The sequence below is a fragment of the Thunnus thynnus genome, chromosome 15, assembly GCF_963924715.1.
Source record: "Thunnus thynnus chromosome 15, fThuThy2.1, whole genome shotgun sequence".
Classification (NCBI taxonomy): domain Eukaryota; kingdom Metazoa; phylum Chordata; class Actinopteri; order Scombriformes; family Scombridae; genus Thunnus; species Thunnus thynnus.
This window is the reverse complement of record NC_089531.1, coordinates 13,177,036-13,186,884: the sequence shown is the minus strand read 5'-3', so window position 1 is coordinate 13,186,884 and position 9,849 is coordinate 13,177,036. Positions and strand designations below refer to the sequence as shown.

The window sequence follows — 9,849 nt, the reverse complement described above, 5'->3', positions numbered from 1 at the left end:
CACAGCTCTACAGCCCTACATCCAACAGTAAAATGTACACTGTCAGTTTTTCCTCAAACATATAGTTAGAATATACTGCAGTACAATGCCGGAAAGTTTTAAAAAGCAAGAATTGCAATTGTCAGTTTCTCCATCATATATTGTGAGCTCAAGGGAAAAGAAGGCAGTCAAGTCGTCGATCACTTCACTTTGCCCCAGTAGTGTAGACACATTGACAAACAGTATAATGCAGACAATTGAGATTGATACAACCGTAGAGACACACAGAAAGCTCTGGACGTAACAAAGCAGACCACAGCTGCAACACTGTCTCTTTACGGAAGCTCACAGACAGCAGTCACGGACAAGTTGGCTCAAGTGTTCAAACAAGGAGAGGAAATTTCACAATATGTAGACTGAAAAATGATTGAAACATTCACTTACAGGTGCGAATTATCACACCTGTCATTAGACAAAGCGAAAAATGGCAGATGAGTGTTAAAAATGTGCCCATTTGCAACAATTTCTCCTTTTGATTCATATGACGTGGAATGGTGAAAGCGGTGTGGTGATTTGCGAGGATCATTACAGCCAGAGGACAGTAATAGGAGGAGGACTTCTCACATCAGTGAGAGTGACAGGGACAGCGAGTGAAAGAGCTGAAAGTGTGAGAAACTAATTGTAAAAATGACAGCAGCATTTAGCCAATGTTAAACAGCAGAACTACAAGGTGGCGTGCTTCAGAAAGGGCACTTTATTGAATTGTTAGCCATTAGAGAACAAAAAAATGTCCTCTCACAATTGTCCAATGTTGTACTATTAGTGGCATATCGAGGGTTTAAAGGGAATTCAAGTCCACAAGTAAGAGCTGCAGTGTTATGAAAACCTCGGGGAAGAATGGACCTGTATGATAAAGTGGCATGAATGTCCACAGCATGCATATAAAAACTATAATCTTTTCTGACAAGAGTCTGACATTTCGGTGCCGCTATTGCAGTTTTTCAGAGCGTTACATGATGACAAGCTCTCTCCATTTTTATCTGAGCCTTAATGCTTTTAGCCCCACTTTCTGAATTAGCTGTCAGCTACTGTGGTCTCCTTCTAAATGCTTCTTTGGAGCTCAAATGACTGAATTAGGCTCTACCTTTAAAGATAATTGCTTAATTGGGGTCTTTTCATATGCTGTCGGTAGCTGAGGACCTGAGAAAGGCTCTGATAACTCTGTAATTATGCGGCTGCAGCAGATATGTACGCATTTGTGGCAGGGCTGTTAAGAATGAGCTGACAGCCGCATGCTCTCCCGACGTCCACTCTGCCTCCATGGACTTTGAGATAAAGCTAAAATTCCCGGGCCTCTTTCAACACAAATACATGAGTACTTGTATGTGTGTGTGTGTGTGTGTGTGTGTGTGTGTGTGTGTGTGCATGTCAGGACACATGAGTGTATGTCAGTATATGAATAAGATGTCAGAGTATGTATGAAAACAGCTGGGCTGCAGGTATGGCTGGGAGAAATCTTTGCCTCTTCTTTTATTCCTGCTGTACTGCCACTGCTTCCTATTTGAAAGGTGGAAGAACACTATTACACGGTACATCTTCTTCCTTCTAGTACAGCTCCTGGATACAAAGTGTCAGAGGAAGTCTATTTGTGTAAGATGTTTTGGAGGAGGAACATCACATACATGGAGGCGGCTTTCACCTGAGTCTTTTTTCCAAAGGGTTGGCTGTCAATATAACTTTGCCCGTAGAGAGTTAGAAGAGATGTGCTGTGGTGAGAGGGAGCGTAGGGGAGAGGTAAATACAGTTATGGTCTGAGGTGAATAACAGTAGGGTGGCAGAAGAAGAAGTGGGAGCCAGAGTGGGGAAGGAAGGGGAGAGGATAAGAGGAGGCAAGGCGGACTGGAGCCACAACGGGAAAGGAAAGGAGGGGGGGGGGGGGGGAAGATTAGTTTTGCTCCGGTAACGACAGATCATAAAAACACGAAGGGGAGGAAAGAGGAGATGAAAAAGAGAGAAGGGGGGAGGATTAGTGCCACTTCAGGAATGACAGAACATGGGGGAATGAGAGAAAGAGGAGTGGGATGGGAGATGGGAGGAATCCTGGGAGTTTAGTTAGGATTAGTTTTGCTTCAGGGACTGGGGATTGAATGAGGGAAAGGGAGTTGGGTGATCTGGGTGGCGTCATGAAAACAAAACCTCTTATCAATCAATTGTTGACAAAGTGAGACCCGGAACAATCTCTCTCTCTCTCTCTCTCTCTCTCTCTCTCTCTCTCTCTCTCTCTCTCTCCCTGCACTCCAAGCCCTCTGGGATGTGTATATCTACTGGACGTCACTGGCAGCACACTTTTAAAACTAATGACACAGTGGTAAATAAAGTGTTTCCAGGAACTGCGGTGAGTGACCATTCTGAGAAAAACAGTAAAAAAAAAAAAAAAAAATCATTTTTCACAAAATACAGTTTTGGCTCTGGACCCTTTAAAAATGAAGCAAAATTAATGTGCAACCTTTTTCAAAGATTACATAAAGATTACATATTTTATGAGCTATGGGCATTAGAAACCAAGATTGATTTTTGCCTTCTCAGATAGTTATTTTGAATAAATTTTATAGGTCTGAAGTTGTAAAATTATGCAGCACTTCACATGAAAATACTAAGAGAAATATCTGAAAAAAATATGTTTTTCTTCATCTTTGCTAACTTGTTATACCACAATTATACATGAATTTTCTTTCTGTATATAAAAATGGTGGGTAAACTAAGTGTGACTGACCAGAATATGGATCATGTCATCTCATCAGCGTATTCAAATTTCTCTTGTTTTCTGGAGATAGTCCAAATCACTTCTAATTACCTCCATCAGTCCAAAACAAGAAACTAGTTTGCAGCGCATGAATCAAAATGAGCATCTACATCTGTTCCCTTTTTGGTTGGCAGGAATCTCTTGTTACTCCTATTTTGCCTTGGAAATGAAAGATTTGCTTGTGAGATATTTTTTTCTTTTGGCTGAGGCCATCAGGGGAGCCTTTAACATAGAAATAATGCTTGACAGGGCATTTTTTCCTGTGATAGAGGGTATGAAAATTATGCAATAATAAAACATTTGTGCTGTTTGAAGTTTTCCTCAAAGTTGTATAGATAAGAGGAAAAGGGAGATAACAAGAAAGACTGCTAACTAGCTCCCTGGTTATTACACTTCTCTACATAGCAGACAAAAAAAAAAGAACAAATAGCCTTGTGTAATGGGAATAAACACCACGGCTGGAACACATCTTTGACTAATCAAGTTTCTTGGATGAAAACCATGATATAAAAATATGGCAATGACAGATGCCTTCTGTTTTTCTGTGCCAATATTTACATGTCATGAAAGCTGACTGACATGTTGCCAGGCCAGGTGAATGTTTTTATAAAGCTGCATATATTTCCTTCATACTGTGCCCTGACAGGAGGTGATGGGGGAGAAAAGAAAAAGAAAAAAAAAGGAGACTGAGAGAGAAAGCAGGAGTACAGTGGATAACTATGACTGGCCCATTAACAGGGCTGGTTGTCAGTGTCAGCGGGCTCAGCTGCGGACAGTGGGCAACAGTTGCAGAGGAACATTGTTAAAAAGGAGCAGCACTGTCAGATCTGGACATTCTCCTAAAGTGTACATGGCTGAGGTCACAGGGCGCATGGTTAACACTAGCAGAAGAGAATAACAAGTCCGGTGCTTTGTACAGATTGACTCTGAAGACTGTCCCTATGTGAATATCAAACCTCTACCATGACAAATAGGCAAAGAGGGCGAGGGATGAAGGGCCAGGCGAGAGTTGCGAAAAGAGGCAAAGCACGAGTGAATTGATGGAAAGAGGTTGCGAGGAGGGTGGGTGAGAGAGCAAGAGGATGTGAGGCAGATGGAGCGAGGTGACAGTGCAGGGAGAGAGAAAGAAAGAGACAGAAAAGGGGAAGGTTTGTGTTTAATTAGCGGCCCTGGAGAGTGTCTTGGTTGAGCCAAGGAGGAACATGGGATGTTCTCTAATTGGCCCTGCTCTGTGGAGAGGGAGGGAAGGAGGGAGGAAAAGCTAGATAGAGAGAAGACAGACACAAGAGGGAGGAGGAGAAAAGGAGGAATGACTGGACTTTTGTCTGGTTGGCTGCATGTTTATTTGGGGAAAGTGTTGTATGTATATTTGCTTTGTGATAGATATGTTGCTGTACCAATTACATCTTGGTCTACTTTAATTACCTAAGTTTAATTTACTTTAATATTACATAATACTATATTATATACTCTTAGTAGGAATAATGTTATTTTGGACCATTGTGAGAGTTATGTTACTATTTAATAGTTAATATTCAATAATAACTCACAGCACTATATCTATTATTATTATTACTTGTGTATAACACTAGTTATACTAGATTGACATTTTAGGAAATAAACTTATTCGATACCATCCCCATATTTGTCTGTTTAATATTTAGCTAGAGGCAGAAGATGCTTAGCTTAGCTTAGCTTAGCTTTGTTTAGACTCGAAATTGCACATAACTACCCCATAAAACCACAACTTGTCATCTTTACACATTGGTATTTGTACAGACACAAACAAACAAGAGATTAAATGTTAATTAGTGAGTTTTACAGGTGCTGGTTGGTTTTTACCTCCTGACAGTTAAGCTAAGTTTTTGCCTGCTTTCAGTCTTTAGGCAAAGCTAAGCTAACTGTCACCTGGCTTTAGCTTCCTATTTAACAGAAAAACATGAGAGTGGTATCAATATTATCATCTAACTCTCAGCAAGAAAGCAAATAGGAGTCTCTCCTAATATGTTGAACTATTCAGTCAGTAAGTTGCTCATTCTTGTCTCCTTGCTATTGTTTGATGTGGGACAGTTGTGTGTAGCGGTAGCTAAGAGTTTGGTATATACTTGCTTTGCTTGGGTTGAATTTAACACTACCAACCAAGAATGCAGGGCCACAGATATAAAGATACACTATACTGTATATGGACAATCTTTTCAACATACTTTTGGGTACTTTTGGTCTAGTTCTGTTTTAAAACTTTGAGCCCTTAATTTCAAGTACTGGGATCCATATTTCTTAATTCTTAATTGACCTAGCTTGACTGTTCTCCTTTATGTGACGACACATCCAACATCTCATTTTGAGGTAGATACGAAAACAGCCTTACAAAAATAAGTCCAGATGTCACTGTAGTGTATAGATGTATTTTTTTTAATACATACAAGGATAATTTCCCCACACATTAGTACAGTGAGGTCCCCAACCTGCAAGTTGCTCTTTAAGTGGGAAATCTTGGAATGTGGTTCCAATTTTGTGGAGACAGTTTGGAGGTCCTTTCTTGTTTCAAAATGACGATGCCCCAGTGCACAAAGCGAGGCCCATAATGAAATGGTTTCCCTATTGTTGTGTGGAAGAAATTGACTGGCCTGAACAAAGCCCTGACCTCAACCCCATCCAACACCTTCGGGATGAATTGAAAGGTCAGCAGTGCGTCAGGCCTAGTTGCCCAACATCAGTCGCTGACCTCACTGGTGCTATTGTGACTAAAATGGACAAATCTCCAGGTCCCCAAACCTTGTGGACAGCCTGAAAACAGAAGAGTGAATGCTGTTATAATAGCATATTAACGGGATGAGATGTTCAGCACTAAAATATGGGTGTAATGTCTGATTGCCCACATTCTTTTGGCCATGTAACGTAGATAGATAGAAAGATAAATGTAGGTGGCATGCTGTCACAATAAAAATACATATCTTTATAAAATTATACACCCACGTATTGACGTATTTCAAAATAGTGTGTGTGTGTGTGTGTGTTTCAGCTGCAGAGGGTCAAGGAGAAACTTGGTTGCCATGACACGCAACAAAGAGGAGAGGAGAGAAAGCTCAGAGGATATGAATAAGGGAGCAGGAGAGATGGATGAGGGGAGTGGGGAGAGGCAGGAGAGAGACAGAGATGGATGGAGTGAGGAGTCTAGCTGTACAGGGGCAGAACTACGGAGAGAGACAATTCACAGATGCACAGAGGAGATCTGGGAGAGGCTTTGGAAAAATGACAAGTCAAGAAGTCGGGGAAGGAGGGATAATGAGCAAAGACAGAGAGGAAGGAGTGCGTGTTTGTGTGGGAAAGGGAGACCGAGGCCAAGAGGGAGACTTGGAAAGAAAAGGGAAGTTTATTAGAGAGAATTCGGAGAGGGGAGTAAGAGAGAAATGCAAAAATATGGTTGATTCGGGAAAAGCAGTGACAATAACTGAGACAGAGAGGAAAAGAGAAACAAACTGAGACTCTACAGGGAGAAGGGAGGGTCCAGAAACAAATCAGGCCAGCTCAGCACGTTCTTCTTCATCCAACCCATTTAGGATGGTGGCATTATTCTAACCATAGCCTCAATCGATACTTGTGACAGCATATTGGTGATCAATCAAAGTGTCAGGACAGAATTGATCATGCTCAGTCAAATGTGACATAAACAAGGCCTTGCGATCGATACGATGTTAGTGTATTCAGTCCAAGACAAACACTCTGTATCTCAATTAACTGCTCATTTCGCAACTGTATACTTTGATAAAGAGAGTCATTTATGCACACCTGAATGTCTTGAAGCACCCGCTGGCCAAAAAGATTCAATAAGTATATCGTAAACTTGTATTGTTAACAAAATTGCATTTTATATATACGTTTATACCCCAAGAAGAATGCAAATTGATCTATCGCTTGTTTTCTTTTTGTTTTTCCTGTCAGGTGTACAGGGGGGAAAAGAGAAAATTACCACAAATGAGTACAAAGAAACATATACACCAGAAGCATTAAAGTTTAAGTGAGCACCTTATTGAGGAGACAATCAACAGAGAAAAAAGGATCTAGGGAGTTTTTTTTTCCCCCTGCAAAGTTAATAACACAGCACATCACAGCAAAACAATCAGATAGTGAAGAGCCACAAGAGGTGCCTTAATTATAGGTAAGAGCTAATTATGCTAGATTGAAGTTATGCTTGCTGCACAGATGTCACCATATAATGAGATAGAGTGGAGTGAGGGTCAGGAAGAGGTGCATAAGGCAATGGACCACACATCTTGATGCAGAGGTCACACCAGATCCAAACGCAGATTTAAAATCTTCATTAAAGCTCTGATAATTGTGCAGTCCATTGGATGTAAATGAGGCTTGAAGATCGATAACCCAACGCTGGGTTCAGTCTAATGGAGAAAAGAGTGACGGTGATACATGGTTATAACTACGCTGCTTCGCATTACGGATAACCCTTGCTAACCCTGTGTACCTGCTACACCTGCAATTAAATGATAATGCCTATGGGAGAGAGAGTGAGAGAGAGTCTCGCCGCTCAAAGCACAGATGCTTCTATCATAACTAAATGATACTCTGTCTGACCTCGGGTGTAGCTAGCCACGGCGCATTGGGAGCTTTCGGAGCTGTAATGCACCATTATGATATCGAACGGTCGATAGCTTCCCCCCAAACTCCTACCCCTACCCCCACACAAACCCCCTCTGCTCCTTCTCCTTCCAATCTATTCAGTGCTGATGCATCGAATAGGAGAGTCCAGGAAGGAGTTGAAACCCCTGAGGAGAAAGCAGAATGGCTAAATTGACCAGATTACTGAGACTAATTGGTCCAATCCTGAGGAACTGGCTCATTAAGGTGTGTGAGGAGATAACGAAGCATGCTACAGAGGGCAGGAGAAATATGTGAATAAACATATGCAAACACCATGCAAAGTACACAACGAGAGTATGCATGTATGCACAAATATACACATTCAATATGCACACGCATATTTGTACAGATAATGTTCATCTCGATGCACACACTCACACTCATAGAGGGTTTACTGGAAAATGATAAGCTCCCTGATTAACTCCCAATTTACAGCTTGGCACAGCTTGTATTAAAGCTGCTCAAATTAATGTCTTTATATTAACAATGGATGAAATGACTATGTGCACTGTAAAAGGGAGTCACGTGTAGTGATGAACCCAACTTCGGTTCACCTCAGTTCTGCAGAGATTTTTAGTGTCTCTCAGCTCATTGTTTTGTTTTTATGTCTACCGTTTCGGTTCACTCCCACCACTCTTATCAGTGTAATTCCCAGACACAGCAGGCAGCTGTTTATTTGTGAGAAAGCTCTGATAAACCTGCTAAACCTCCTGCCCAGCACTAAACAGCAGACAGAAGTTAGTGACTAGCTGATGAACATAGTGGAGCATTTAGCAGCTAAAGAGTCTGATATTTTAATCAAGAGTCAGTGGAGAGCAAAACCAGGGCTAAAGGAGAATATATTTGTTAGGTGGCCAGAAGCGCAACTCCAAATTAATGCTATAGTCACTCCATATCTCCTCATCTGGGCAACTGTTTGCTAGATAGATTGTTCACCATAACAACTTTATAAGTGACTTTGTCAATGTTCTGTCTACAGCTTTATGTGCTGCCCCCCCCCCCCCCCCCCCCCCCCCCCCCAGTGGCAAATATATAGTAGGTTTAACGAGATCTTTTTTAAAGTTTCACCCAAACTACAAAAACACATTTTCCCACTTCCTGCTAACTGAGATTTCTGCCTCTACTCCAACTATAACTATTTTTTTGCTAATGAAACGGTCCGTTAATTTAAAACTTTTAAGTATCAAAAACTTTAGAGACTTTTAAATGCTGTCAGCACCAAAACCTAGGAAAAACTATTTGCATGGTTACAGTAGATACCCCCGGCAAGTGGTTAGTTTTTTTCATAATTTAGGTGAACTGACAACAATCGGCTGTTCTGAAGGTTGACAGACACAGACAATAGATAATTAATTGGATAGATGTTTGGGGGGAGCAAAATGCCAAAAGAAGGAAAGAGGTGTGTGTTTCCTCGTGCTGAAGGCCTCCATCGCTTCATCGCCCCTTCACTCCACAGGCCATCCCTCCATCACAGAGTGAGAGAGGGGAACGGACAGCGTTGCCTGAAGCCAACAGAGCAGTAGAGCGAGCACAGGAGAGAAAGTGAGAAAGCGAAAGCAAAGGCGGTGGGGGTAGAGGAAGGCAGAGCCAGGTGTGGAAGAGAGGAATACAGACATAGAGCAAGAGAGAGACACAAATGCTACCCAGAGAAGTTGTCCTCCCCTCTGGTTATCCTCCATCACCCTGCCTGTGTTTTCTCCATCCCTGTGACTTCCTTCATGGCCCTTTGGCTCCGTGACCCCCGTGTCGGCTGCCATTTCTCAGCCCGACCCTGTCACTCTCCTCCCGGCTCACATGCAACCCACATTGGAGGGTCGAGTGTCGTCAGCGGAGCTTGAACCTCACACCATTGTTGTAAGACAGAGCAGATCCTGTGACGGACTAAATGTGACAGTTGAGCTGCTGACCTTTGGTCCGGAGACAACAGACAGAAACCGGCAGCCGGAGCAGCATCACCCATGCACACATGACACACAAGACAAGACACACACTCACTCATTCAGTTGTATTGTGTGTAAATGTGTGTACAATTATGTCATGCGGTCGATTGAATTGTAGTAATCCCATATGTTTTTGTTATAGATGTGTACAAGGCATATATGCATATGATATATGTAAAAATATTTAAAATCAAAAAGATGTTGAGGTCTCTTCCGTCTGTGCCTCTGGTGTGCCAGTGATAAAAACAAAAACTGCACTGTGAATAAGTCAGTTTTACTTTTGTTTCAACCTAGCGCAGGCTTCAGTGAGCAGAAAAGAACATATAAAAATATATCACACACAAATAACTGAAGTCTCTCTCAGTGAGGAAATTAGTACCCCATTAAGAGGTGTGACAATGACATTCTGCATAAAAATATTCACCTTAACAAGTCAAGTTTCTGTATGGAAGCTCATTAGTGCCACTGTTG

General features: G+C 41.8%; 1 long non-coding RNA gene across 1 annotated transcript; it reads left to right on the top strand.

Annotated features, from left to right (window-relative positions):
* Nucleotides 1-9,589, top strand: LOC137198757 (uncharacterized). Its single transcript, XR_010931675.1, has 3 exons — nt 1-2,374; nt 5,805-7,642; nt 8,895-9,589. It is a non-coding gene; the product is annotated as an uncharacterized lncRNA (long non-coding RNA).
* The last annotated feature ends 260 nt before the right edge of the window (nt 9,590-9,849 follow it).